General features: G+C 40.5%; 1 long non-coding RNA gene across 1 annotated transcript; it reads right to left on the bottom strand.

Annotated features, from left to right (window-relative positions):
• Window positions 1–340: 340 nt before the first annotated feature.
• On the bottom strand, window positions 341–27,962 carry LOC114015793 (uncharacterized). Its single transcript, XR_003559913.2, has 2 exons — window positions 15,640–27,962; window positions 341–563 (listed from the first exon to the last, which is right to left on the bottom strand). It is a non-coding gene; the product is annotated as an uncharacterized LOC114015793 (long non-coding RNA).

Below are 27,962 nucleotides of genomic sequence, written 5' to 3'. Positions count from 1 at the left end.
CCCTATGCTTAATGGAGACTTAAAATATATGAAAACCATTGCATTTATGAATGTAGGGTTGGAAAACACAGTAGACACAGCAAACAGAAAGGTCAGAAAGGTTTAAGTCCTAGATTAGTAATCTGCTAATTAAGATGCCAGACAGATAAGCTATAATTGTCATGATGTGAACAATATGAGTTCATAAATAACCAAACAGTGGAAGGAAGTTTCAAACAGCTGGATATACATTTCCCAGTGGAATGTTGCCATTTCATTCAGATGTAGGTACTTTGCAGAAACAGAATTTCACTGAAATGCTGTTGGAGAGGGGGGCAAAATTAAGAGCATATGCAAGGTCTTTCAGAAAATAAAACCATTTAATCTCAAGCCTTTTTACTTCATATTATATTTTAACATAATATTGACATTCAAATGAACCATCTTGACTTTATCAGTACAAAAACTTTCAGTTCGAAAACTCAACCCTTTGCTGAAGTTTCACTTAATGGTGTGTTCCAAGAGTGTATGTGTGCGTGCGCACCCGCACCTCCTTGTGTGCTTTTTCTCTGGTGTATTTCAATCTGGAATGAAAACAGATTTTGAAAGAACAGATCAAAACTCCCACAAAACTGAAATTCTGTGTTTTTAACCAGGAGCCTTACAGAAGTCCCAGCAAGAAGCAGATGATGTGCAGTTCTAGGGTATTCTACCCTTGCAGATTATTTATAAGAATGCAAAAAAAATGTGGTGTGGCAATGTTGAAATGAAAAGACAAACAGCTAAACTCAAAAGCTCTAACCGATACTGTTAAAATGTAACCTCTGAAACAACTTCAAGAGATATCTCCCGAAGATATCTCCAAGCAGATGAAAAGGTGACTAAGAATTAGAATACAGTGCTATGCCCTAACTGAACTGGGATCTTAGTTAACAACTTTCCACAAGAATTTCTGGCAGCAATTTTGTGAATGCTGCCAATCAGATTTGCAACTTAACGTCCATCCAGATTAGTTTCTCACACAAAGTGTTCTTTATTAGGACATTAAATACCTGACCTTTAAATATTAAGGTTTGCATTACCAAGTTGTTGGCACCAAGTAAATAATCTGTGACTCTTACTTAGCTTCTCATAGTTTTTGAAAGCTAGGAAAGACAGCCTGGGCCCTCTGACAGAAATTGCATAGCTACATCTGGTAAGAGCGGTCTACCAGATACCGTCAAGTCTGCAATTGTTGGAAAAGGATCATAAAGCTGAATCTTGAAGCAAATGATTTGGCCAAATACCACTCACTGTGTAACTTTGTATTCATGAATAAATGATTGAGAAACTGGAAAATAATATTTCCAGCAGCACCTTCCTTCTGCCAAATTTGGGTCTCCACAAGGTCAGATTTCCAACTGGGATACAGCTGGAAAAGATCCTATGAGCTAAGGCAAAGAGCAAAGATTTTTGTTCAGTTTCACGTTGTTAATCTAGGGGCAATGCATCTGCTACAGAAACAAAAAATGAAAACATAAACAAAAATGTGATTTTTGGTGCCTAATTATTCTAGCTGATGTTCAGTTAGCCACGAGTCAGGCGCAGACTTCAAAGCTGGATAAATTAGATAATGACTCTTATTGATACACTTGTAAAAATCTTAACTGGCTCCAGTTACTAAAGTAAACATTATTCCACTGTGTTGCCTTGCACCATTCCAAAACAAAAGCACCATGAAGACACAGCTAGCACTGCTAAGTGCAATTCCAAAGAAGTCTGCCTATCAATGAGCAATGTGCTCGTACAAATGACAAAAAACATAAACCAAAACTGTGCCAAAAAATCCTGTGCCAAATTAATCCCAAATCCATGCAGACATGCCAGTTCTTCCATGAGAAACTGAACTAGTGAAGTGAGTTTCTGGCAGATGCAGTTCTTCACCACTTACCTCCATCCCTCCTCAGTGGGACATCCCTAGCTCACCCCCATCGCACCCTCTGTTATATCCCCAGTGATAACAGGACATGTAGCGATTATTCCAGATCTTTGCACATGCTGTTTGAACAGTCAAGAAGCTGCCTAACAAAAAGTATAAGTGCTGAACTGTCATCATTGATTCATTCTCCTGTCCTTTTCTTCAATGGCGGGACTAATTTCATTCTCTTTCCTCTACACAGAAGTTAGTTTCCATGAAACCAGAAGGAACCTAATTATTACTGGGATCTTGATGAACTTGACCAACCATTTCGAAGCTGAAGCTTCCCTCAGCTTTGACAGATAGAAGCATTTGACAAAGAGAACATGTTCACATAAGCCTCATTTGCTTGGGAAATCAGGCTAAAAATGTCAAAACCCAGCAAATGGCCTACACAACTCCAGCAAAAAATGAAAAATGAGCCATTCAGCTACACTTACAAAACAAAACATACAATTTAACACAAATTAACAACAACAAAAAAGCCTTGTTTTTTCAAAGAGAGGTAACACATATGAATCTCCTAACATACAAGTGTATGGGAATTACTGTACTTTCTTACAGAACAGTTATATGGACCTCTAATTAGAGAAACCATAGCATACAATAATGATGTGAAAACAGGCGGATGTGTGGGATGAACAAACAGCCATTCAGAAAGTCTTTTTTTTTTTTTTTTTTTTTTACGGAATAAAACTTCTTCATCAAAAAGCCATCAAAGGTAATACCATGGAGCAAAACCAAATTCAATTTCCATTATTCATACTTAAAATATTAAAAGGGGATGGGAAGATACAATCCATCTCTCCTAGAGGGCTATTTTTAGAAAGATCAAGATCCTGGATGCTAACAGAGCCTACTGGTCTGGTTCATGCCAGCACAAAATGAACGACCTTGCTCTCACGACCTGATCTGATAGAAAGGCTGCAAAATGGTTTGGATGGAGACTGAGCTGCATGAAGCTGTAAAACTGTAACTTACACAGAGGCAGAGTTAAAGTTGTCACAGTGTTGGTTACTAAAACATTTTAATCTCAAATTGCTTGAACGGTACAAAGGTTTTTCTATCAGGGTGTTCTTACAGCTGTTTGCTCACCAACTGGCACTTGAGAATATGAGAGTGGGAGAGATTCATCTCCCTATGGCCCAGGTAGCTCGTAAAAATGGTGCATACATAGGCGGTGGTGGTGGCACAGGGAGTTAATTGTCCTCCCAAGAAAGGGGTAATGATAACAAATTCAAAGTGGTTTACGGTGTTAGTTACTTACAGCACGTATGCCAGCCCTGTTTTATTGACTAGCCCTGGCCAAATCTACCCACGGTTGCTGTTCTTGGCTAACCTTGACAATGTCATTCCCGTTGCCATGAAACAGCTTCCTTCGTTCTCACTCTTCATCTCCTTCTAATTGCCGTTAGTGCACTCTTTGATCCTCTGCTTTGTTTCTCTGCCCTCCCACCTGTAACCTGGTTAGCTTGAAGCCACCACTTTTGGATTGGTACTTTTGTGTAGCTGCTCTGCATGTAGAGGAGGAGAAACTGGTCTCTGTAGAGAAGGATGACAGTATCTATTAACAAAAGAAAGTGCTTGACAAACACTGTCCCCGTAGCAACCAGATAAGGCTGTAGCTGCAGCCAGACCTCTTAGGGTCTCTCTGGAATGAACTGGTACCCTTAACTGTTCCTACGGGGAGGCTTGTGCAGGGTATACAAACTGCGTTTAATTTCTTTCTAATTGCAGTGACTTATTTTGTGTATGCTCTTGCACAGCTGAGAGCTCAAGCCTGTGGAATACTCAGTATTTTCCCATTGGACTTATCCCCTAGGAGCAGTATTGTAAAAAATATTTTTGAAGTAATACGGGTTCGAAAGCCTGCATCCATCTAATTTCATGCGTCTTTTTACTGATAAAAGCTTTAGCAGACCTTTTAATTATTTCAAATATTCCAAAGGTATACAGCAACATATGATCTGCTCTCATTTTTGGACTTAGCAAAGCTGTTCTTAATGCTGTTTCTGAACATATGTTCTGTTCTTACTTTTAAAATAACTACCAGAATATGTCATTCATTCTGATGGCACCACAGATATTCTATTGATGCATTAATGACACTACTGAATCTAAAGAAACATTTTTACTAAAAATGTATGCAACCTGCAGAATTGTTAAAATTACTGTTAAATGCAGGATCCTATTTAAATACATTTTTTGATTAACATTTCTATTGCCTTATTAAAAGAGTTCCTTCTGTGGAAAAAAACCACATTATATGGAACGGGAAGTATAGTCCCCGTTCTTTTCAAAACTACTCCTTTATATCATTACAGAAAGATTGAGAATCCTGCAGAAGAGCTGTAGTAGAATCACGAAGTTAAAGTATTGTTTGTATGAAGGATGCAGCCTTTATCTACATCTTTTAAGGTAATTAATAAAAAGCTGCTGAATTAGTTCATCAAAACCAATTTATATTAGCTGCCTTAAACGTCTTACTATAAAAATTGCCCAACTTCCAGTCTGGCTGTTGTTTAACAGAAACTTCCACAAAGATATCTGAAATGCAAACGCTCATCGATGGGGAACTTAACAGAGACAGAAATGATAAAAAAAAGAAAACGCAGTAACAAACTAATCTGAGGTTAATTTGCAACTGAAATACATAAAATAAGCTGTTTAAAAGCCGATCAACTAACATGCTTTCTCCTTCCCCAAGACCCAGCTTCTTCCATTAGAAGAAGCGAAGTGATATATAGTCTAATCTGACCTCCTTTATTCCCTTCCAGCCTGAATTATCCTCTGATGCTACTAAAACCCCATGGTGATAAAGAATTTGAAGACTGCAAACTTACATTTAACTGAGAAGTTGCCTACAGAGAAATAGCTCCAATCCTAGAACAGCAGATAAGTAAACATGATTCTCCCAGGGATGCTGGCACTGGGCACATCTGCCAGGGCATGATGGCACTAGAGCAAGATTCATTTGGTAGGGGAATGGATGAGGTGTGTTTGTAATGAATGGAAACATATGACAGGGGCAGTAATGCATTAGCTGTATAGCTTTAAAACCTTTATTTCTGCTTGATGTATTTGACTTAGGCATAAATTTACTTTAGCCATCTAAGTGTTTTTCACAAAAACATGTATCTTAAGTTCTCCACTTTCCAAAAAGCTTAAAATAGTCATATTGAAATGGAACAGTATTTAATTTCAGATATATTAAATGTCCATCTAATACTCACAACTTTTCTAAGAGAGGTAGGTACGCAAGGTACCTTTGGGAAAAATGTAATGGAAAATTCAAAGGAAATGCGAAAAATACTCACAAATCCACTACAAAACTTAAACAAAATATCCTAAAAAACAAGTTGCTGTGCTGGGGGGTTTAATTACAATATCCTTAAAACTGTGAAGCAACAGCTGCCTACAGTGGTGCTTTTTAACTTTCTGCCTTCTTCATCCGTTTCCAATATTAAACTTATTTTTCATTCTTTCCTGCTACATGTTATGCTGCATCTGGAATCTCTCCACTGCTAATCTCAATCTACACAATTACTTTGCCTTGGCAGTTCTTGTTGGCTCCCAAAATTGTTTTCAGTCCAAGAGGTTGTCCAAGTAAAAGCTGTATTCTCCACCACCATTTTCTTTGCCAATTCTCCCCCAGGCATTGGTCCCTGTTGCTGGTTATCATCTGTGTGCTTCATTCCCTCTCTTCTACACACACTTAGTGCCCTTGGGAGGTCATTCTTTGGCTCTGCATTTCATTTGAACCCACTTCCAAGTCTCACCTTTGATATTCTTCCAACTTCAGCCTATGACTCTCCAAAAGAGAAAAGTACTCCACTGGAATTACATCACTGTAGTTTAGGACAGGATCTGGCCCTCCTTTAAAGTATTTAATGAGATTAATCATTTGTTGCATAATAGAATATTTTAGTCAAAGAGAAGTCAAGTTCCTTTGGTTACATCTTAATTGTATTGATCTCCACAATACTATTGCAAGGTAAGGATATGAAATTTCCTTTATTTTGCAGATAAATAACAATGATACAGAAGCTGTAACAACATTGCTCAATAAAACAGGCCCAGGGACCATCCTGTGGCTCTGGTGTTGGTTGGCGTAGTCTGGATGTCTCCACACTGTGCATGGCCCTGGGTTCTTTTTTGGTCTCATGAAGTGCCTGTGTGCTCCTAAGGCATTATTATTGTACACAAGGTTTTTTTTCTACTCAGAATGTCTCAAATAACATAAGAGCTACATGCGGTCCATCAGAGTGTGTATTCATGGTATTTATCAATATGCGTGTGGGTGCTGCATGCCTTTGGACATGTCATGACGGTATGAAAAGGTAGTTAAGGGTGAAAAATCTGCTGGGAACATGTTGGAGAACTATGCAGGGTACAGGGCCCTGGTACAGGTTTTTCTGTATCACCTAGTGGCAAGAATTTTGGTGTCACAAATAGCTTACAAGATTTTTATGAGGCTAAGGAGCAGTGTTCTCTGAAGCAGGGCTCTATATCCCTTAGAAGGCACTTGCTGGGTGGTCTAGATGTACTATGGTCACTTTGCCCAGCCATGAAAATCCAATGGAATAGATTTTTTTCACACTAATTAAAGCAAGGCACAACTCTGGGATGTAAACTTACACATTACAAGTTGTATTTCAAGGTATTGATAACACAGTGACACTGATACCAGGCAATTCATAACATGGAAGATGACACCATTGTAAAAAAATTTTGCTTTGTTCATTCTCTCTCTGGATAAGTTTTTTTCCATAAGCCATTAGGGAATCTATTTTCAAACAGATCTCATCTTCAGCAGTGTTTCTCTGGTGGCTGAGATCCCTTGGGTTAGTATTTTTTTCTGAAAAGTGCACTGGTATTTTTATTACATGTCTCTAGTCTAAAACATGGTTTGAAACAGAAACAAGTACTTATTTAGCTACTGAAGTTGATAAGATTCACAATTCATGAGCTGTGAATTAATATACAAAATGAATTAATGAACTTACACAAATTCATAGACTTACATTAAATGAATTAATATACAAACTCTAAGAGGAGATAATATACAGGGCCTGATGTAGCATGGAAACACTCTGCCACTCAACTATATGTTAATATTGCTATCAGACAGACAAACAGAAATCCAGTATATTCAATCTAGCAGACCAGTGACATCCTTTAATCCATCCAAGTGACCAGTACTACTAGACCTTGTCCTTGGCACAGAGTACAGTTCTCTTAGTTAAGGCAAATCTGCCTGAGTCCAGACAGCCAGCATCCAAGTGGAAGCCATGACAGCACAGAAAACAGAGGTTGGAGCTTACATCCTGACAATGTGATAGGTTATAGACCACAAAATACTCTTGCTTGATGAAAAAAAATAATGTAGCTAGGGTACCTGACAATTACTGAAGCATAAGCCGTGTGGGTTTTTGTCTTTGCATCCTTCCTCAGTTATAAAACATGACCATTAGGATTATTTCTTCCGATTAGTCACCGGGTTTATAAACCTACCCTGCTTCATTTTATCAGCATACTTAAAATACAGCTCACTGAAGTCAATGCTGTTGCACCAAATGAGAATTAGGAAACTAATTGCCTTTTGCAATAGTGACACAACAGAGGACAACGGGTCACGAAAAAATCACAACATACCCTCCTGCCACTCACTTTTCCTTGGAATGAGGGGAACATGCTGTCCTCTTGCAAAAATAAGTGTGCTTGGTTGTGAGCCAGACTCAGTGATAAATACATTTCTGATTACAGCCAACAACTTCATTTATAAGCATCTGATTAAAAAAAAAAAAACCAACCCAAAAAACAAAAAAAAACCCAAAACCAACAAAAAAAAACCCAAAACCCAAACAAACAACAAAAAAAACCTTTCAGAAAATACAGCGATATAAGCAAGACACTTGTGATCTAACGCACCGAGCACAAGGTTGAAGTCATAAGACTTGGTATCCCCAGTGCTGCCGTTAACCTGCTGTATGAGCATGAACAAGTCATTGGATGCCTCTAGTTGAGTTACTTCGAGCTGGTAATAACGTACCTTTGGGCACAGCTTAGAGACCAAGGCTTCACCTGTGATCTATGAATAAAGTATCCTGTTTACATAGAAGAAGTTTCCATAATTTTAAGGAGAGGTTTACAGTCCCAACAGTTGAAAGTCCTTAACTGCAAGTACCTTGTCTGCAGGTATTTATACTGGGGATTTTCAGCAGAATTATGTGCCTAAATGATATGATTAAGGAGCAGAGATAATCCAGCTTTATGAAAAAAAAGATCCATGCTGTACAAGTCCCACTCACAGGTTTTGCCACAAAATATATTGACCTTCCAAAAGTCTGCATTTATCTCAAGCCAGCATATTACAACTGTATCAGACAAGTCAGATCAGCAAAATTAATATAATTTATCTTCTGAGTTAATGATCATTTATTTTTAAAGATAATATACTAGTCAGTGTCCTAAATGAGCCAGCAATTCCTGATTGAACAGAAAGTATGCAATTACGTGCTGATACTCAGTAGGCAGAGAACAGTTCTGAGTGACTCCAATGATAGATGTATCATTGTGTAAAAAAAATGCACTGAGCCATAACATCAAAGTTAAATACCAACCCTCTAAAACTTTCTGCTTCTGGAAAGGAAATAACCAAACTTTTGCCGTCACTGCCTGAGAATGATCATACAGCCTTTTTAGTAATAACTCTAATGGGGTGAGCCTTTTCACACTCCATTATTTTCATTGCCCAACTTTACGTATAATATCTTGTTTTCAATTGCCTATAGAGTTGCCAGATTTGAAACATTTGCCGAACATTTTCCATCTTTACTCTCAGTTTTAAGAGTAACATTTTTGTCCTTTGTGAGAGCCTGCTTAGGGGAAAAGGTTGTTTCAATAACATTAATCTATTAATGCTTACTTTTCCCCTGTCTATGGGCTCTACTGCTTCCCTGGTTGAGTACAGGGGTTTGTAACAAGTCAAAGTCTAAATCCGACATACTTCTGTGGTCCCCTGTGGAAGCCACAGAAAACTGCCATTTGCACAGAAGCAGCAGAATCTGGGAGTTTGCTCTTAAAATGTCGGTGCATTTCATTAAATGTGCCCACATTGTTCTGAAGTAACCGAAGGCACCAAAACACATGGGGAATGGATCTTTGCTTTCCTGATGCATGCTTGTTTTCATTGGAGACTTCTCTGATTCAGAGCACAGGCTGAACAGAGCTCTTAAATCAGAATCATGCTTTTTTTTTTTTTAAGGAAAGTCTCCTCTGTAAAATTCATATCCTTTATTTTAAAAAATGTAAGATGCACACTGTAATAGATGAGGAGCTGTAAGGAGAGAAAGAATTGTTTTCTCAGTAAAGAACTGGGCAGGCATTGGAGAGCTGTGTTTTATTGCCAGCTCTACCACACGCTGCTCATGCTATGCTAGACATATCAACGTTTTTTAAACACATATTCCTTATAGAGCTGATCGGGGGGCAAAAATGAAGCTCATGGTTTGTTTTAAAATTGCTTGTCAGAACAGTTTTTCATGGGTTGTCTTTCCAAATTTTCTTGATTTCAAAAACAATTTTTAAAACATTATTGGAAGAGTGATTTTTTTAAATGCTTTGAATAGGAAAGAGACAAGGAGAGAAAGGAAAAAAAAAGCCATGTTTCACTTTCATATGTGCATAAATTAAGATCATAAAGCAAAAATATTCAAAGGATCTGACTTTCAAGCTTCCAAACACATTATCCCATCTGGCTTACATTTTGCCCAAAGAAATACATTCTGCTGTCTGGGGACAGGGAGAGAACAACACTTAGGAAGCTTGTTCAGCAGAGTCTAACCAGGCTTTGACCTGTGAAGCTGCGCTCCTACGCTGATCCATGGTGACAGCACAAAAGAGTGCGTAGGAAGCAAGAGGAGGCGTATGGTTGATGAATCCATGCCAGTGTCATTCCACTGGCAAAATCCCCTCTTGGGGAAGGGAAGCTGTTGCAGAAGCTCCTGCACGCTGAAGGCTGCAGCTGTGTGCATGGAGTACTTATGCTAATTTTGCCCAACCTGGGAAAGGATCGGGGGCGGCTTTATCACCAACACAGTATACCTCTGCTAAACACCCTCAGTTTTGCTTGGGGCAGCGAACAGAATTAAGCTCCGAGTACAGAATCTATTAATGTGAAAGGAGAGAAATAATGAGTTTATTTGCTACCACGCAATTTGGAATTTTTCCATATCAGAGTTTTTCCACTGCGTTTTAAGGTCCTGTTGCTGTAGGAGGCATAGAAGTTCAGAGTAGTGAACTGCTGTTCATGGCAGGGACCGGCTCTGAGGAGTTGCAGAACAGAAGTTCAAAAAGGACACAAAGGCAATTACAGAACCTGCAGGGAAAAGAAATCATTTTTCTTTCGTTACAATGCTTGCAGTTTCTGTTTTGATGCTGGTGGCACAAGAATAAATGCCAAGACAAGAAATTTAATCTGCATGCAAAGAAACGTCATGTTAAAAAGACAGCTCAAACCATATTCTCAATACACGGTGACGGTGTTCTCGAAATCAAGGACTACTTGATGTAAAAACAGTCACAGATTAGACCTACCTCCTGAATTTTATCCCAGGATCAATATTTTATAGAATACTAAAACTGATGTATTTTCATCTAAAAAGGGAAAAAATATTGTGGATTATATTTACCTGATAGTCAGTTCTTGTTGGAGGTAATTAATGCACATAAAAAGTCACTATGTCTTTAGATGCTGCTTTCTTTTGAATCACCTGATACATAGCTTTCTGTAGTTAATTTCAACGCCTGGCAAGCTGAGAGAAATTGCTATTGTGGGACCCTTTTACAGCTCAGGAAGACAAAGTTAATAAACTTAACAACTTCCAAGTACTTACACAGGGAGTCCGTTTGCAAAAGAATTACATAAGGCTACATTTGACTGCATTTATTCTTAATAACATGTATTTTTTTGATGGTGGTGCACTTCTGGAGCTCAGGCCAAAAGAACTTGCTCATCCAATGCTCATTGAAATCTGGAATCTTCAATAGAAGTAGGATGTGATCGTTATAATAAAAATACATAAAAATGTACAGAGATTTGATTCTGGGTATATTCCATTTTGCATCATTGAAGGTAAATCTGTTTTGCAAATGCCAAATTAATATGTCTTTATGTTTCTGCCAGCATCCACCTTAGTTTACTGCTGCTAACAGAGAGGCTATCGCAAACACGGTGGTTTGGAATATAAGAACAAAAACCTCCTGGGTCTCTGGGGGGGGGAACTACAGTAAACAATCAGCCTCCAATATGTGTTCTCATGAATTGATGCACTGACACATATTTGTATTTCTCTGATAGCAAATTATAGGGCATGGTAATAGCTATTTAATAGTTGAACAGTTATTTAAATCTAGGTTAACCCTAATTACATTTTCTATTAAATCCAGGGTGTCATTTCCCCACCTCCAATGGAAAGAACTACGTGGTGAGGCTCACATGCAAAGAGCTCTGAAGCTCTAAAGCTTTTCTCATTCCAGTTCCTGCAGGGAAAGACCTTGGGAAGCGGTGGATTTTGAGTTCTTGACTCTTTCCCCAGTCTAGGAAGCTGAAGGATCAGAAAGCGTAAGGATAGGAACTGTCCTAAAGCAACAACATTTAGCTTTGCTGATCCTTTTTGGCCTGACAGCCCCCTAGATGTATCCACCTGATCCAACCAACAAAAATACCCCAGAGCCCTAACCCTACCATAAAAGCTGGGCGCAGGCCAATTAGCAATCTGCAGGAGAGGGCACACCGCTGCCTTTTTTTGTGGAAACTGGTACAGCCCTTCAGCGGAGGGCTGCCCAGGCAACGCCACGCACAGGTGCAGAAAACATCTCTAGAAGCACTACTTCCCAAATGGGGTGAGGAAGCCAACAGAGCCGGAGGACCTCTTGCTGAGCACGGGTGAGGGAGATCGGCTCTTCAGGCTCCCTTGCTTATTTTTGTTCAGTGAGGAAGAAGCAAAAGCCTATAAGTAAAAACAAATTTCCCTTGGCATCCCAGAAAAGAGCAAATTATCCTCTCACATCTTCTGGAATGTCATCTCTGGTTCTTCTTTACCCTCTAATTAGTTCGTTACTGACGGATAGTTACTGAAACACACATGGTCCGTCTCTATTAAGGAAGTGGAGTTTTTATTTGGGAAACCTTGAGACTGTGAAATCAGAAATGCGGCCATTGTTCATTCTCACTGTTGGCTGATTTAATTTAACTTTAAACATGTGATTAATTTTAATAGTATGGAAAACTAATTATGTTCATGTTCTAATGATCAGTATTAACCTAATTAGTGACCATGAAAATTCCCAAGCAAAGCACTTAATTATGTTAGAATTAAGATTGTAAATATTTTCCTAATGGAAAACTTCCAGTAAAACACTAATGCGCTCAAAGGCTACAACGACAAGAAAACATGCAGCATGTGTAAAATGGCTTCCAGAATGAGTTTCTGATTGCTAACTCTGCTACACAAGGTAACAGCGTTTGTAACATGATGTTAGAAACTTATCCATGCATCACAAGTAAGCTATGCAATACTTAAATCAATGCCTTTAAGCTTCAATTCACCACATATAGCAGAATTCCTTCTCAAGAATCTCTTTCTGTAATACCCAGAGAGAAGTGGCACTCTGTCCTTATCCTCAAGGCTACTAAAAACTGTTTTGGGGACAGGAACACATCTTTCTCTCAACCTGCTTGTCCTTCACGTGCAGTCATTTTCCTACTGATAACCCCTGGGTGTCCACTTCCAGTCCCCCTCCCCCCCACTTCATTCCTCTGTTTTACACCCTTCACCTTTTCCATAGCATTTTTTATGCATGACAAGTAACTGAGAAAGGAGCTGCTGCACCCTGGAAAACACAGACCAGAGATGCAAATTAGACGGGTAGAAAAGAATGCCACTGCCAAATCCCAAGACAACTGTTTCTGCAAATAAAAGGACAATCTCCAAAAAAGCAGCATTACCTTCTGTCTTCCAGGAGTCAGCCGGCCTTCCTAACCTAAGCACAAGCCTGTTATAGAGAGCTTGCACATATGGTGCCCACAGAAGATGTCCTAAGTCCACTTTTTTTGTTAAAAAAAGTTATGCTCTGCTATGTTATTCTACACAGCCTTTCTTGTAATTAAATGATACCAAATAACCGAAAGAATCATTACAGTTCCCCTGGGATAACATAGTTATTCATACCTGAATCTGACCCTCCTTTAATTTACTTTGTTATAAAAAGCTTTCTTTTACGTTACTTGTTGCAAGCACTGTCCCAGATTTAAGCCACTTCATAATACAGGGAACATATTTGTCAATGTGATCCCTACAGGCTACCTATCATTCCCAGGTACTGGGATGATTGCAGTTAAAGTATTTATTTGAGATAGGAGCTTTGCATTGAATTAGAAATCGATCTTCTGCTTGATCAGATAACATTGCTTTATGTATTCATACCTGGGTCTTTTGAAAGCTATTCGGTCTGTGTGCACGACATCAGAGTGACCGAATCTTCCCCAGACACGCAGAACTAATACTTGGAAATATAATTCCCAACTTTTGTGGGGTTCACGGTGAATGGGGCAGCCACCAATTCTTTTGTCACCTCCCAGCTCTTAGTGAAACAATTTATCTCACTCACCAACTGTATGCAAAGAGTGCCAGAAAAGTATCAAGTCGGTATTATAGCTCATAAATTATGTATTGTTTCCAAACACAGTACAGTCCATGAAGTCTAAAACAAGAAACCAGAAAAATAGAGAATGTGTTCCTCCAGATCTGCATCAATTTGTTTATGCACAAGTTACTTTCACTCTGAAGTGAATTCCTCTCCTTGCTTGCAACTTTTTCCCTTTTTATCTTATCGTATAGTTTCTAATCCAAGATACATACTAAAAACATAGAGAAAAGTAATCCATTAAAGAGTAGAGAAAGTGAGATCCTGAGGAGATGCTGGCTCCATGAAGCTGATGGTTTACCCTATGAAAGAATTTGTGAGAAAGATTTTTAGTTTCCTATTTCTTTACATCTACATGAGCTGCGTTACATATGCATTTCTGCTTGAGCTCCCCTCTCCTGGGCAGTGAACACATCTTCATCTCCCAGTGTTATTGAAGGTGTTTATATGTGTGGATTCATTAATGGATGGCTGCTTTCCAGCGTATGCCACCAGCTGTTTACTGTTCTTTCACTCTACTAGCTCCACTACCCTGTGACAACATATCACCGAGGGTAACATTAATGATAGGACTGTCCCAGGCTGAAAAGATCTCTAGTAAAATCTTTATGGAGAGCAAGAAATAAGTCTTAAAATCATATGGCAGCATTGATTTGGGGGGACTGATGTCTTAAAAACCTTTATCAGTTTTCAATATCCCAAAGCATCCTGTGAAATATACCTGTTTCTAGAGACTTGTATTACACTAATCTCTGTGTACATGGACGCTTTCTTCAGTCACCTTTAGATACTAATGGTCAAAATCCATGCTTTGGAAATCAATTTACCCTGACATGAAAAGCCTGAGTTGGTTTTGGGGTTTTTTTTTCAAACATGCAGAACACAAAAAGCTGCAGGTATTGTGTAGGCAATTTATTCATGCAATAAATGTGTTTGCTATCCTGGTTTTTTGAAAATCAACAGGTCAATAAAATCATTAAAATTAGGTCATTATAATTTTTAAAACTCATTATCATGATGAGAAATAAAGCCAGCTTTTTTGATTAATAGAGATTTATTAATGGAAAGCTTCTATTGCTATATACTTAATTTTGAAGCTACTGACATGAAATGTTATAAGTACAATATATGACTGAATTCAAATTTCATTTTAGATAGCAAATTCCAAATCCCTTGGTCTTTCTCCTTCAATCACACTCTACAAGTTCAAACATCAGTTTGGCACCAGCACAGCATTTGTATCAAGCTCACATGCAGAGGTCTGAAAAAAAAAATATCCTCTAAACTCATGTAAGAAAATGGTTTCGTGTTTGCAGACACTAAACTTATACAACTTATTTAGACTGCACTGGAGATATTAGTAATAAAATCATAATTACACCATGGAAAAGTAACTATAACATATAAATTTTGGTATTATTTATCATTATGAAACACTTCATTTTCCAGAACCACAAAAACCGTAACGTTTAGGCTTTAACATCTTTAATTCAACTTATATGAGCAAAAATGGATGAATAGCACATGAATAATTAAATGCACAAATAGAAAATGGGAGAGCTAAAGGCATTGCAGAGCAATGCAAACCCAAAGTACAGCTATTAACGGGGGACCTAACCTGCCATCTTTGTTCAAGCAAATTTTCCAGGGGGAAACAGGTTCAAGTACAACGCAGTACAGACTCAAAAGAGTGTATCCTTCTCCTGGACATCAGCGTATCTACTCTGATACACTAAAATAAACTTCTGCTTGCTATTGAACACAAAACTGAGCACAAACATGCAAAGGAAGCCTTGTGCCACCCTGCTAGCAGAGAGGGAATGAATGGAGACATGTCCAGGGACACAACTAGGATATTTTGGGGCCCCACCAGACCAACTACTCATTTTCCTTTTCAAGACCATTGGCAATAAGAGTAATTTAAAACATGTCTAAATTATTCAGGGAGACTAGAGCTGCATGAAGCTGAAACAACTAGGGAGCATTAAGTTTACCTTTGGAAGCTTTCCATTGCTATCCGGTGGGATGTCTAGCAGGACTGGATCACCAGGACCATCAAGCTGCTCCTCTTCTCATGAAGTCCATGGGCAAGTTCAGAGAGGAAGCTGAATACTTTCCTGCATAGCAAGAGCTTCAAAAGTAATTTTGTACTGCACATACTAAACACTGTGAAGTTTTATATTTCTAACTGGAAAAAATGAGTATTTGCCAATGCCAAAGAAAGGCAACAAGTTGAAGGTGGCTTTGAATGTTTTTGTTCTTTCATCCAGATAGAAAGTGTGGCTTTTTAAATTCATGCCACCACTAGCTGGAACAAACCCAAACAAATATAATGGTATATATAAATTCACCTTTGAGTCAGCATCTCATATTTCAGCACTTCTAGTCACAGCATCTTTCAGAACAGTACATCACCCATATGCTTCATACACATCTTTTACCTTCTCAGTAAATCAGAATATGGATGCTAAAGTCCAGAAAGCAACCTTAAAAATTCCCTTGTTTTTTTAGCAGGTTTTATTGATACTGCTGGTTGAGCATATTTTGTAATGGAAGATGGCAACCTCTCCTTTATAATTCATACAAACAATTAATCGGAAATAAGAAAGGGGTTGCCAAGCAAGGAACATTTGCAGTAGCTGAACAGGAATATTCTAAATTAATGGTGAAAAAAATATATGCAGATACAATAAAGAAGAATAAACCTTGTCACTATAATTTGTATGAAGTATGAGAAAGAGACATAAAAGCATCACATGAGCGCCAATCCCACAGGAAGCTCAAAATGATGCTTTTGTTTTAAGGAAAATGGGTGGGGTTGGGTAGGGGGTTTTTAATTCTTTTTTTTTTGTGTGTCAGAATTTTTGCCACTGGGAAATAAACTCAAGACAAGGTCTCCAATAAAACAGATTTATCTGATCAGTAGCTAGAAGAAAATGGAGACTGGCCAGGAATCATTAAGGATGTACACAGTAACTGCAATCTTTGTGAGTTTTTAAATCAATTTCATCCCTTAAGCTTTTCTTCAGATTAATTCCTTCAGATTAAAGGAGCATAACTGGTAAAATTTACTAAATGTCACACAGTGCATGATCACGTCCCTTTACTTCTGAAACACTCATATAGCAAAAAATTGTGGGTTTTAGGCCGGTTGCTGTCATTTTACCTGTGGGGACTATGATCCACACATATGCATAATAATTGCATTATTGTGTGTCTCGGGTCCCTCAAACAAAGTGATACTATTCCATCCTAAACCACCCTCACATCCCACTAATTTGATGATCACTGACTTTTATTATAAGGACATAGTTAATTGATGAAGCAAAATTAAAAGAATGAGAGCACAGAGTCATTTACATCTGAGGCTTGATAAGAATGTTGTGATAGGTAATTCTGTATGCTTGTTTGGGGTTTTGTTGCAAAATTGAGATGAGCATCACCAGCTGAGTTAGAGTGTGCTAATCATGCCACCACTCCCACTGACTTTCAACTGAATGTGAGTATCCACAATCCTCCCAGGCCTTCAGAATCAAAGCTTAACACCATAAAAATACTTTTCCAACTGTAAAAAAATACTGTTCCAACTCAAAAATCAACTGCTTTGTACTCACAGCTTGGCCCCTTCATTATTTGCATCTAAGCACCCTGGTATAAACCTGACCACTTCTGTTAATGTTTTATGGATAGCGAACACTTCATACTTGGTGTTTTCAAGCCTTCCAGATGTCAAGAAGGAAGGAGAATTTGCTGTATTTCCAAACAATCCCTCTGATTACAGTTGTAAACATTAATAACTAGGTGAAAAGTTATACTCGTTCTTGCTGAGGATTCTGAATGTAATTGCATTTCTTCCTTCCATTAGGGTACGGAGAAAATTAGTCCTATAACTCACGTGGTGAATATGAACTTTAGGAGGGCTCTCAACTTGCAGCCTGTGACTGAGCTGGATGCCAGTTTTTAAATGTTTGTTCTTATCCAGTTTTTAAACGTTTGTTCTCATCCAATCCATTCCTCTTTATTTGACTTTGAGCTTTTACATTAAGCAAATATGTTTTTCAAGTGCATTTTATAAATGAACCAAGTAAATGAAATGCGATCTAAGTCAATTTATCTTACATTTTGAAATGCAGCTGTGGGTTTCTACTCAAGTAAGACAGTTTCTTCGTCATGCCATTCCTTGAGTTTGAGAGCAGGGAGGACGTAAATTGGCAACAATTCCAGCCTCCTGGCCTGCTTGTATTAATAAGCTACTTTAAAAAATAATAATAGCAGTAATTACCCAGAGACCCTAAAATTATGCATTTATTAAGTTATGTGATATTTTGTAAGAGAAACAGGAATATACTGGAATAATTTCTCCCAGCATTGGAATTTGATCACTTAGAAGAACAAAGCAACTGTTTAGCACAAAAGGCAAGTATTATACTAACAGTTTAGGACAGGAATCAAAGACCATAATTTCCAAATAAAGGTTCACCCAGAAATCTGGGAGGCAGAAGGTGTCTTCAGGAGTAGCACCTGTTTCTTACATCACATACCACAGGAGCAAAAGGTTCTGCAGACTTTAGGAGGAGGCAAATCAGTCTTGATCTGAGCTGTGAGTTGCAGAGTGGAAGGCTCCATCAGTCCTCTTCCATTAAAAATCTCCTCCTTGCCAATACATATTTGTAAACGCAAGGTTTCTTTTTATAATAATTTTAGTTGACACTCTTACTTCCACACAACACAAATATTTTATGTTTGAAATAGTTAAAAATAGTTAACTATAGAATTTGTATTAAAATATCTTTCAGAGAACCCAACATAAATTTAGTGGATTGTGTTAATATCACTTTTGAACATTTGTTCTCCAAAGTAGCAAAAGCATATCAAGAAATTTGATTTCCAAGTCTAATCTCTGGGGTGACCCATTGACATAAGCATTTCTCATACGGTTTGTTTTTGCAGCACTTTGACACAGAAACACTAAACTTTTTTCTCCAGATAGATGCTGGAGCGAGAACATTAATTCTCTCAAGCTGTTGCAGGAGCACTATTGCTCTTCCTTCACCGTGTCAGCCCACCTTGGCAGAGGTCAGGAACTGCCTCCCCTGGTCAATTTTGCCATGATTGTTCTCAAACATGAAATTTTGATCCTCACCTTCAGGACTGACAGCAGCAAGACATTAATTTCATAGTGAAGCAAGAAAATGAGATTTACCAGCTTAGTGGGCCTCTTCCCAGACATTATAAGACACTAGAGCTGAGCACTGGGGACACCCAGACGACTACTCTGCAGAAAGCACTAACAATGACCGAGCAGCAGATAACTTCTTTCATTTCTTTCATTTTCCTTCCTGGTGGAGGTGCACCACCATCCAAAGCCTCAGCCGCCCGAACCCGTGAGGCACCACGGGAACTTCTACCCTACGCCCTGGCCACTGTTTACGTGGCAGCCAAGGATACTGCTCTCTTTTTAGTCAGCACTAACGTTTTAAAGGATACTGATTTGTTAGAGGGACAACTTCTTTCATTTTTATTCACACAAAGTCTCCAAAACCCCAAAATAGATAACAGGACTTAGAGAGGAGGATGAGTAATTCAGTGGGTTGTATTTAGTGATTAATGATATCCCTGCTGAGAGGGGCATGTTTTCTATGTTTATTCCTCGGTTGACAGCAAACTGCCTGTAATTATTGTTATTGTACAACTACAGAGCAGGGGCACAGGAAGCGGTACAGTCGATAAGATTAACTAATTAGACTTGTGGTGGACGTGCAAATGAACCGCGAAGGCAAAGAGCTATTGAGACGGACACGGTGACTGAAAACCAGCCTTCAGTCTTCCTGCTAGTCCTCGTTGCCCTGGCTTCCTGAGAGCATCTGTTTTGGTCTAAACACTGATCTGTGCCACGTATTAAACCATTTGTTCTCAATAGCGCTCGAGTAGATCCCACACTGGGTATGACTGGTTGCCTGGCAACCTAAATTCATTTAGCAAAATTTAGTTTCCTTTATATTATTACTTTTATTCTGTAACATGCAGGGCCAAGTATAAATCTTCACATTTTGCTAACAAGAAATGATTTAATTTCTGTTAAAACTTTCCCTTGGAGTGCACGTAAAAGCAACCAGAAGAAAAAAAGGAGGGAGGGGAGGCGCAATATAGATCAACATTTTGACCTAGCTTTAAGTTACAGTGAAGCAATAGAATGTCACAGTATGCTAATTATTTAATCAACCCACATCATCTCTGCTGTTCATGTATTATTCTGACTATCAATCGAACACCATCTGCCCTCACAGAAAAATGTTCCTGCAACATACAGAATATTTAGCTGGCAAGCAACTATCACCATGTTCGCACTAGAAAGCCATGAACCCGAGAAAGCTCGAGGAGCTTGGGGACATTCAAAACATCTCCAGCTCTCTCCTGGCCTTCCTCTGGAGAAATTTATGATTTCCATTTAAATTTCAAATAATGAAATAGATTCATTAATGGCTTTGAATGCAAATAGGAAGCTGAGCTTTGGAATCCAGCATTCCTTTTAATGAAAATTTTCTGTCACTTGGAGAAGCGTGGGAAGCAGCAGCGAGGAGAGGGAGAGGAGAGGGAAAGGGAGAGGAGGCGGCTCCAGGTCTTCTTGTCCGCTGTGCTCCAGCAGTGCTTCCCCCCGGGGGGTCCCAGCTGCCCACCAGGGCTGCCCCAGCTGGGCTCAGGCTGGCGCCTGCTGCTTCCCCCTCGGCCCTGGGCAGGGACCCGCCTCGTATACCCTGGGAGAAGGGGCCTCTCGTATTAATGTTCATCCCTTACCTGGACAGCAGGTCCTGGCAGCATATGCATTTTAAAAGGTAAAGAGATAATTCCTGCCTCAAACAGGAGAACAAGTGGCTTTGTCAATGATGTCCTTGTAAAATACACGAGGGAAAGGATTTTGGAAAAGTTGTTTAGTAAGCATGGATTATAAGGGGATGTTTACCTCCAACAAGTAAAATGAAGTATAAAACCTTGCTAAGTGCAATGCATAACATAAAACCTATGCAAAAGGAGGATAATATTACTTAGTTGGTTACATTATTTTTTTTTTACTAAAATAGATAGACAATTGTGAAAACGCATCCTAAATTGCTCGAGTTGGAAGCACAGTTGGCCTCTTCATCATTTTCCAGTCATGTGCTGCCTGTTAAGGAATCCTGGTCAGCTCACCAAATAAACTGGTACAAGGATTACATGTACTATAAGAAATACCAAGGGCAGAAGCAGCCAAAATATCTTTGGGTGCTATTTAGAAACAGGTTTTGGAAACAAAAGCACCATCTTTAGTTAGTAGATCAGTTAGTAAGCTAGTTACTAGATGTTGAGTTGCTCCCTCATGACCTTCTGTCTCAGCCTGGCACGGAGCACCTAAGCCCACACCGTACTTGCCAGAACAGCCAACAGCTTTAGAGCAATGTCCTATAGACCAGCAAAGAGCTGTCAATAAGACATGGATGGATACACCTACCAGAATAAAAACACTGGGCCCCAGTGTCTCTGTTGTCCTTATCCTGAATTCCTTGGAGTGGGACCAGGGATTTCCAGCGGGACTGGAATTTGGCCCAGTGTGCCACAATCCCATAAAACACAACTGTCTATTGGTTAAACAATGCCAAGCATGTCTCAGCCAGATGCCTGTTTACTGACTACTGAAAGAGAAAAAAAGCTCTCAGATGCTGTTGCTTGGGTTTGCAGGATGTAGGACATACTAATTATGAACAAATGAAATGATCACATAACAGAGATGAGCCACGTAACTTGGTTTGGCTGCAATTCGTGGTATATGAAAAACATTACAGCACAGGGCTTGAAGAACATAAATTCTGCATTAAAAATACATTATTTTGTAACGTAGCATCTATTTCCTTGAGATAGTAGTTCACTTTCTTCTACTACGTGGGATAATGAACCATTAAATTGGGTAAATTATTGTCCCTTTAGCACAAGTGCTTTCTACAGTAAAGGAATAATCCTGGTTCATTTCGCCAACAAAAAGCTGTTCTGCTAAAATTGTCTGTCCTTTCCTGGAAACAGGGAAGTCCAACACCATGAGATGGCATGCACTCAGGCAACACTGCTGAGGCAATCGCGGCAGGACAGTGGGTCAGTGAGCACCTTCAAAGAATGGCCTTCCCTGGGACGTCACCCGCCTGACCCCATCCAGAGCCCAAGCCCTTCAGGTGCCCTTGGAGAAACCAGAGAGCAAACCCCGCTCTGCCAGGCTGCACCCCACCAGGGCACACCAGGACCTCGGGGCCCGTCCCCCTGCTGGGGCCCTTCAGCCCCGGGGCACCCGTGGAGGAGGGCAGCAGGATAGGGAGCTGAACCCTGGGGTGGGGCAGAGGGGACAGAGCCCGACAGTGCCCTCAGGTCCCTGCCCACTCACCCATTTCAAAACACAAACACCCCCCCTCCCATTTCTCTGAACCCCCTGGCACAGGTGTGCAGTTTTCTTCCTGTGGTGATGCGCGCAGCAGCAGTTTCGCTTCTATTTGTGCCAAGAAGGCAGCAAAGTTCACACAAACACCGCTCCCGGAGCAGTCAGGTCCCGTGCCTTCGTAACATCCCCATTAAAATATTTCTCCTAATTTTGAACTTTAATTTTCCATGTTGTTCACCCTATCCACTGTAAAGAGCAAATGTTCCTGCTCTCTGCAACAGGATTTTGTGCATTTGAGGATCTAAGCTTTTCTCCTTTCAGTCACCTCTTCTGCTCTCCAGTCTTCCCTGGACTAAGCGGCCCACACGTGCTCTGAATGCAGTGTCCCAAATTACGTGGATACTCCAGGCCAGATAAGGTCTGATGTTTTTGAGAAGACAGGATGAAATACTTCAAAAGTCCTAAAGATTATACTCCTGTAAAGGTAAAGAACTCAGATTTATATTTTTTTTTACCACTATCATTGTACTGTAGACTCCTGTTTAATCTGTGGTCCACAATACCACCTTGTTCTGGTTTTGCAGATCTTTTTGTTAAGCAGTGTATTTCGTTACCTTGTATCGTGCATTTGATTATTCCAGCCTAAGACCATGATCTTGATCTTGTCCTAGGTGAATTTCTTTTTTTTTCCTCCCCTTCTTTCTCAAGCCATTTTTTCTGTTTGTTGATAACATCTTGAACCCAAATCCTGCCCTTTAAAGACCTTGAAGCTTCGTATCATTTGGAAATGTAATAAACATAGGCCTTTGTCCAGCAGCGGCTATTAACAAACCCATTAAAAGACTGGCTCCAGAACAGACCACAATGGAAAGTTTGTGATATCATGTTGGCTGCCACCACTGCCCTCCAGGGATACTACCCGTCCAGCTGGGCATCAAACCCCTCCCTCGGGCCTTTCAGTGTTTTCCTAGCTTTTCTAACGGGAATGTCGTGCTGGACTGCCATAGCCTAGCAAATCAAGATAGAAAGCACCTGTGGTTTCTTCTCTGGCCACCCTTTCCTAGAAAGAAATGAGCTTGGTGTGATGTAGTTTATTTTTAATCAGCCACTTCTCTTGTAGACACTTTCAAACACTTTTGGGAATTTGTCCTAAGAGTTTCAAGCTGATGTAAAGGCTTTAAAATTCCCTGACTTTGCTCTGCTTCCCACAGATGTTCTTCTGAAAGACGGTCACCGTCCTAGCCTTTTCCCAGTCTGTGGGTGTCTTGCCTGTCCAAAATAAGTTTTCAGCAATCCTGCATCCCATCTCTGCGTATTCAGGGATGCAGTCCACCAGGCCTAGTTAATCTTAAAAGTCTGCTTAAGTCTTCTCTTAAGCCTTAGGCTCACCTTATCCCTTTGCCACTAGATCAGCTGCACTAGCTGTCTGTGCCCCGTAACTCTCTTTCCGTGAGCACAAATGCAGAACAGGCATCAAACACCCAATTCCTCAGGGTCTTCTGTAGATAGAACTTCTTTCCCATTGAGAAACAGGCCGAGCCTTTTCCTGGTCTTCCTACTGCTAGTGAGAGAATGACTTTTTCTTGCAGCAGGTATCTTTTAATAATTGCAGGGGGTGAAATATGACCTCCAAATTACCTTTTGAAAAGCTTCATGGGAGCTGGTTTCAAGGGATGTTGATTCTTGAACTCCTCAGCTCAAGAAAGCAGCACACAGAGATGAACAGAGCAAGGGAAGAGTAAAACAACTGTGTAAAACCCAGAGCCCGTTGAGCACCTCCCTCTCCCCAAAAGCACGGAAGAAGCGAGAGAAGAAGGTGCTCCGTGTAGCCATTCCCTGCTCCTAAGACACTGACCAGAGGCCAGAAAAGTCACCAGGACACATAGCCTGAGCCACAAGAAAGTATGAAAGAGCGACCTTATTTTAAAGACAGTAGAAGGGGAAGAACAAACCCACCCCACCCCCCTTTCTTGAACTTTCCTTAATGACAGCGAGATGTTTCTTTCCCAGCAAAAGCTAACTGCTACGCTCGACGCGCCTGATGTCAGCTGGAGGAACAGATGGCTCAATGGTTCATTTCAAACTGTTCACTCAGCCAAACAGCACAAATTGCATTAATTGCCTCACAGTACGAGCAGAGAACGGAGCACTCCGCGTGTCCTAGCCATGAATCACTGAGACTTCTCATCATTATTTGCATTTGACAGGTCAGTCGGAAACTTCTTCGCATGCCAGGAGGGGTGGGGGTAGAGGGAGCACAGCACGAGGAAGTGCCTGAGCCGAGCACTCCACAGGTAAGAGAAGATCCCCAAAAGCTGATTTAGCCTTTGACTTCTGCCTTGGCATTCAAATGGTTTCCTCGGCGCAGTGCCACTTTCTGAAGCATAATTTCTTATTATGAGAACATACGCGACAACGCGCCTTCTGACCAGATCCAGGGAGCAGGAGGAGCAAGATCCGATTACTGACCACTGTCTCCCTGTCCACACTGAGACTGGGAAGACCTTAAATGCACTGGAGGCACTTCCATAGTCTACCCCTTGCTTTGCCCCTTCCTGTGGCAAAGGTAGCTTACACACCATTGCAGGTCTTGGTAGGCCACCTAAGAGAAAGCAGGCGTCCCAGAACCTCCCAGCCAGAGGACCCGGAGAGGGAAACCACAAGAAGGGACTCTCCATGCCTGCCTTCTGTGAGCCCCTGTATCCAAGATCTGAAAAAAACTGATGGAGCCAAAGAGTTCGAAACACGTCATGCCAAATATCTCAAATTTTTTGCTTCTATAAGCTGGGAGTCCTGCATGTGTTTATTTTACCAGTACACATGCACCTGAAAAGCTCATGCAGAAGATGAGTCCAGGCAAAATGCTCTCCTTTACATTTGACAGCTCTAAACCTTGCCTAATAAAGTGATTTATTAGATGCTCCATACCCTGTTGAAAAGTCCTGACACTTTGCTCATCACTTGCAAATGCAAGGTGTCAGCGTTTTGCCCACTGAAGACACTGCACTTCTTTAGAGCAAGGAAAAAATATATTGGTAAATAACCGCATAAGACTAGAAGTTTAAAGCTACAGCTTTCTAGCTAATGTGATCATTGATGCTTCTCTGCACCTACTGTCTTTATTTCAACGGCTTTAGCAAGATACAATACTGGGAAAAGACTAACCCTAGTCTCCCACCGACTGTTGAGAATCCTTGAGAAAACTCACAGGCAAGTCCTGATGCTCTTTCCTCCCCTTCGCTTTAGAGGGAGCAGAACCACTGTGGTTGCACCAGCAGGGGTGAAATTTCTGTGCCACATCTACTTGCATTGCCAAATTCTACTTGAACCCCTCCTTCAAGAAAAGAAACATGAGAAGATGAGGGGGAAATTAAAAGAAAAAGCAATACATATGCAAAACCAGACCTCCCTGCTGTGCTGTAACCATCCCTAAATTGGCAGTAGATCTGATTATTGTAAATGGGTGACAGCTGAGGGGTGGCACTTTTGCTTGACCCCTGCTTGGTGGAGGCTCCGTCTGCACACTCCTTCATAGCTCCTTCTGCGCTAACCTCAGATCTCACGTGTTCCAGGGGGAGGGAGGCCCTTCACTGTTTTCCTCTCTGAAGGAGAAGTCAACAGAAGAGAAAGGATACCTAATTGTATCTGAGGAGAAAAAGTATCTCAAGGCTCTGCTCACGTGAAAGTTACTTTATCCCATTAATTGCTTTGCCTCTCACAAAGCTGGGGGAAAAATGCCCGGATCTAAGTTTGTTCCCTGTCTGTTCTGTACCTCTAAAAGGTGCAGCAAAATTCCTAGAGTCAAGTCTTCTCACCCTGGGAAGCTTTTCTCTTAGTGCTCTGTACCTGTGCATCGGTCACACTGTCTTGCTCTTTGCTCACACTGGTGGCTGTTTCTGCACCCCCAGAAACACCCTGTCCCCTGGCACTCACAGAACTACTGTGGGACCCCTTCTAGTGTGGGACCTGCCCACACCGTGCGACCTCTTCCAGTAATCAAGAGAGACTTTCCCTGTTACCTTTTCCCCCTCAAAAGTAGCTTGTGTGGCACATTTACATGCTCAAATTTTGAGCACTATCATTTGGATAGTTTCCCTTCTTTGGAAACAGGACCTTACTGTGCTTCTGACATCTGCTTCAGTTTTTCTCGTCCATGAGGACACATGGTCTCCTTTGTGCCTACGGGCTCCCCACCTCCCATGGACTAATTCCACAAAACACACCCGTGCCTGCATTTAAGGTGAGCTGTTTCACAAAGCTCATAAGTACTCTGAGAGCTCCTGCACTGTAATGTGATCTCTGAATGATCCCTCTTTCTTTTGGACTCACGCAAGCAGCCTCTGAAGTTACTGGAAAGCTTCCAGCTTGTAGCAGGAATTAATTCAGACACTAATTTATTCCTTTGGGGCTTCCTCCTGGTTTAGCTGCATCTTACCAGCATTTAACTGTGTGCCACCCAGCTCCGTGCACTATAGCAATGCAGGAGAAGGGGAGCGAGAACCAAAGCAGAAAGCAGCCTGAAAGATCTGGAATGGCAGAAGGAGGTGGTGTTCATTGCCACTGGCTCTTCCCCTGCTCTGAGAGAGGATAACAGGCAGCAGAGCAGCAGTAAGCCAAGCTACAGACCCGCAACTTCAACCGCTGTTTTTTCAGTTAATTTAATCATGTTCTTTAGTGTAACTGGGAAAGAGTGAGACCGTACTTAAGTACAGATTATTTTACCTTCTAAGTCACAGTGCTACGTTCAGTGATATCTGAAAAACATGAAAAGTCAGAAAATCTGGCTTATTCCCCAGCTACTCAAGTTTTGTGTCAGCCCTGGCTATGCCAGAGGAACCCACAAGGTCTCATTTGAAAAAGGCACTCCCTCAACCGATCACCTATTGCTTGATGCTCCAATGGTCTTTCATGAGCAGGTCCACCGTGTTGACCCCAGCCCCAAACAGCTGCAAGGCCAGGTATGCCTTCCCTGGCTAAAGAGTGTTAATTATGTGATTAAGCTAACGAATAGGGGGAATGCCCAGACCAACACACAGAATAATGTTGGAAAGGGAAATTTAATAGCTCGTGCTACGGAGATGGTCAGTAGAGGAGATGGCACTAAAATAACTTAAGAGCCTTCTGCTATGATGAGTTGCTAAGATCCTTTCAGCCTTACCAAACACACACCTTCTTTAGAACCACCCAACGCAGGAGCTTCTCAAAGACCTTGGAAAAGTCCAAATAAATTGTATTGACTGGTTCCCATTTATCCATTTGATGTCTATGCTCATGACTTGCAACAAAATTGATTCCGCTTTTCCTGCTTTGATTAAAAAAAATGCATTTATTAAAGCTAAATTTTCATTCTTTACTAACCTATTAATTAAGTGGCAAGGAGGGCTTTTGAAACCTAATACCCAGGGCAAGTAAATAACACAGAGATTGCTGCTTCTCAGCTAGTAATACCAAGGTATCGTCAACGGTTTTTCAATTATGGCCCCTGCTACCAAATTCCCTTCTCATAAATGAAAGAGAGAGGCTAATAAGAGACCTTACAGCACCCTAATGAACTTCTGTTTAAACAATTCCGACAACATCTTTTTAGATTTATGCCAGTATCAGGTAAGAGTTTGACTAGGAAATGTAATGTCACGTGCAGCATGTAAAAATTCAGTGTGATTTTGCTGGTTTTGTCTGAAAGACTAAGGCCAGATTTCTGCTTTCAGTTGCAGTAACATAATTATGTTGTCAACTGCTCCAAGATTACCATCCTATTTTTGTCCTGTGTTTTGTTGTTTCTCTGTACCTTACCTTGATCTTTCTCATGTCCTTTCCTGAGGATTCCTGCGTCTCTCTTACATAATCACACATTTATTCCTTAAGTACCGCTCAGCGTTACAGCCATTTCAACTTCTCCATCTCAGGTATCCAAATTCA

The sequence above is a fragment of the Falco cherrug genome, chromosome 13 (assembly GCF_023634085.1).
Source record: "Falco cherrug isolate bFalChe1 chromosome 13, bFalChe1.pri, whole genome shotgun sequence".
NCBI classification, from domain to species: Eukaryota; Metazoa; Chordata; class Aves; order Falconiformes; family Falconidae; genus Falco; species Falco cherrug.
This window is presented reverse-complemented; position numbering and strand designations above follow the sequence as displayed.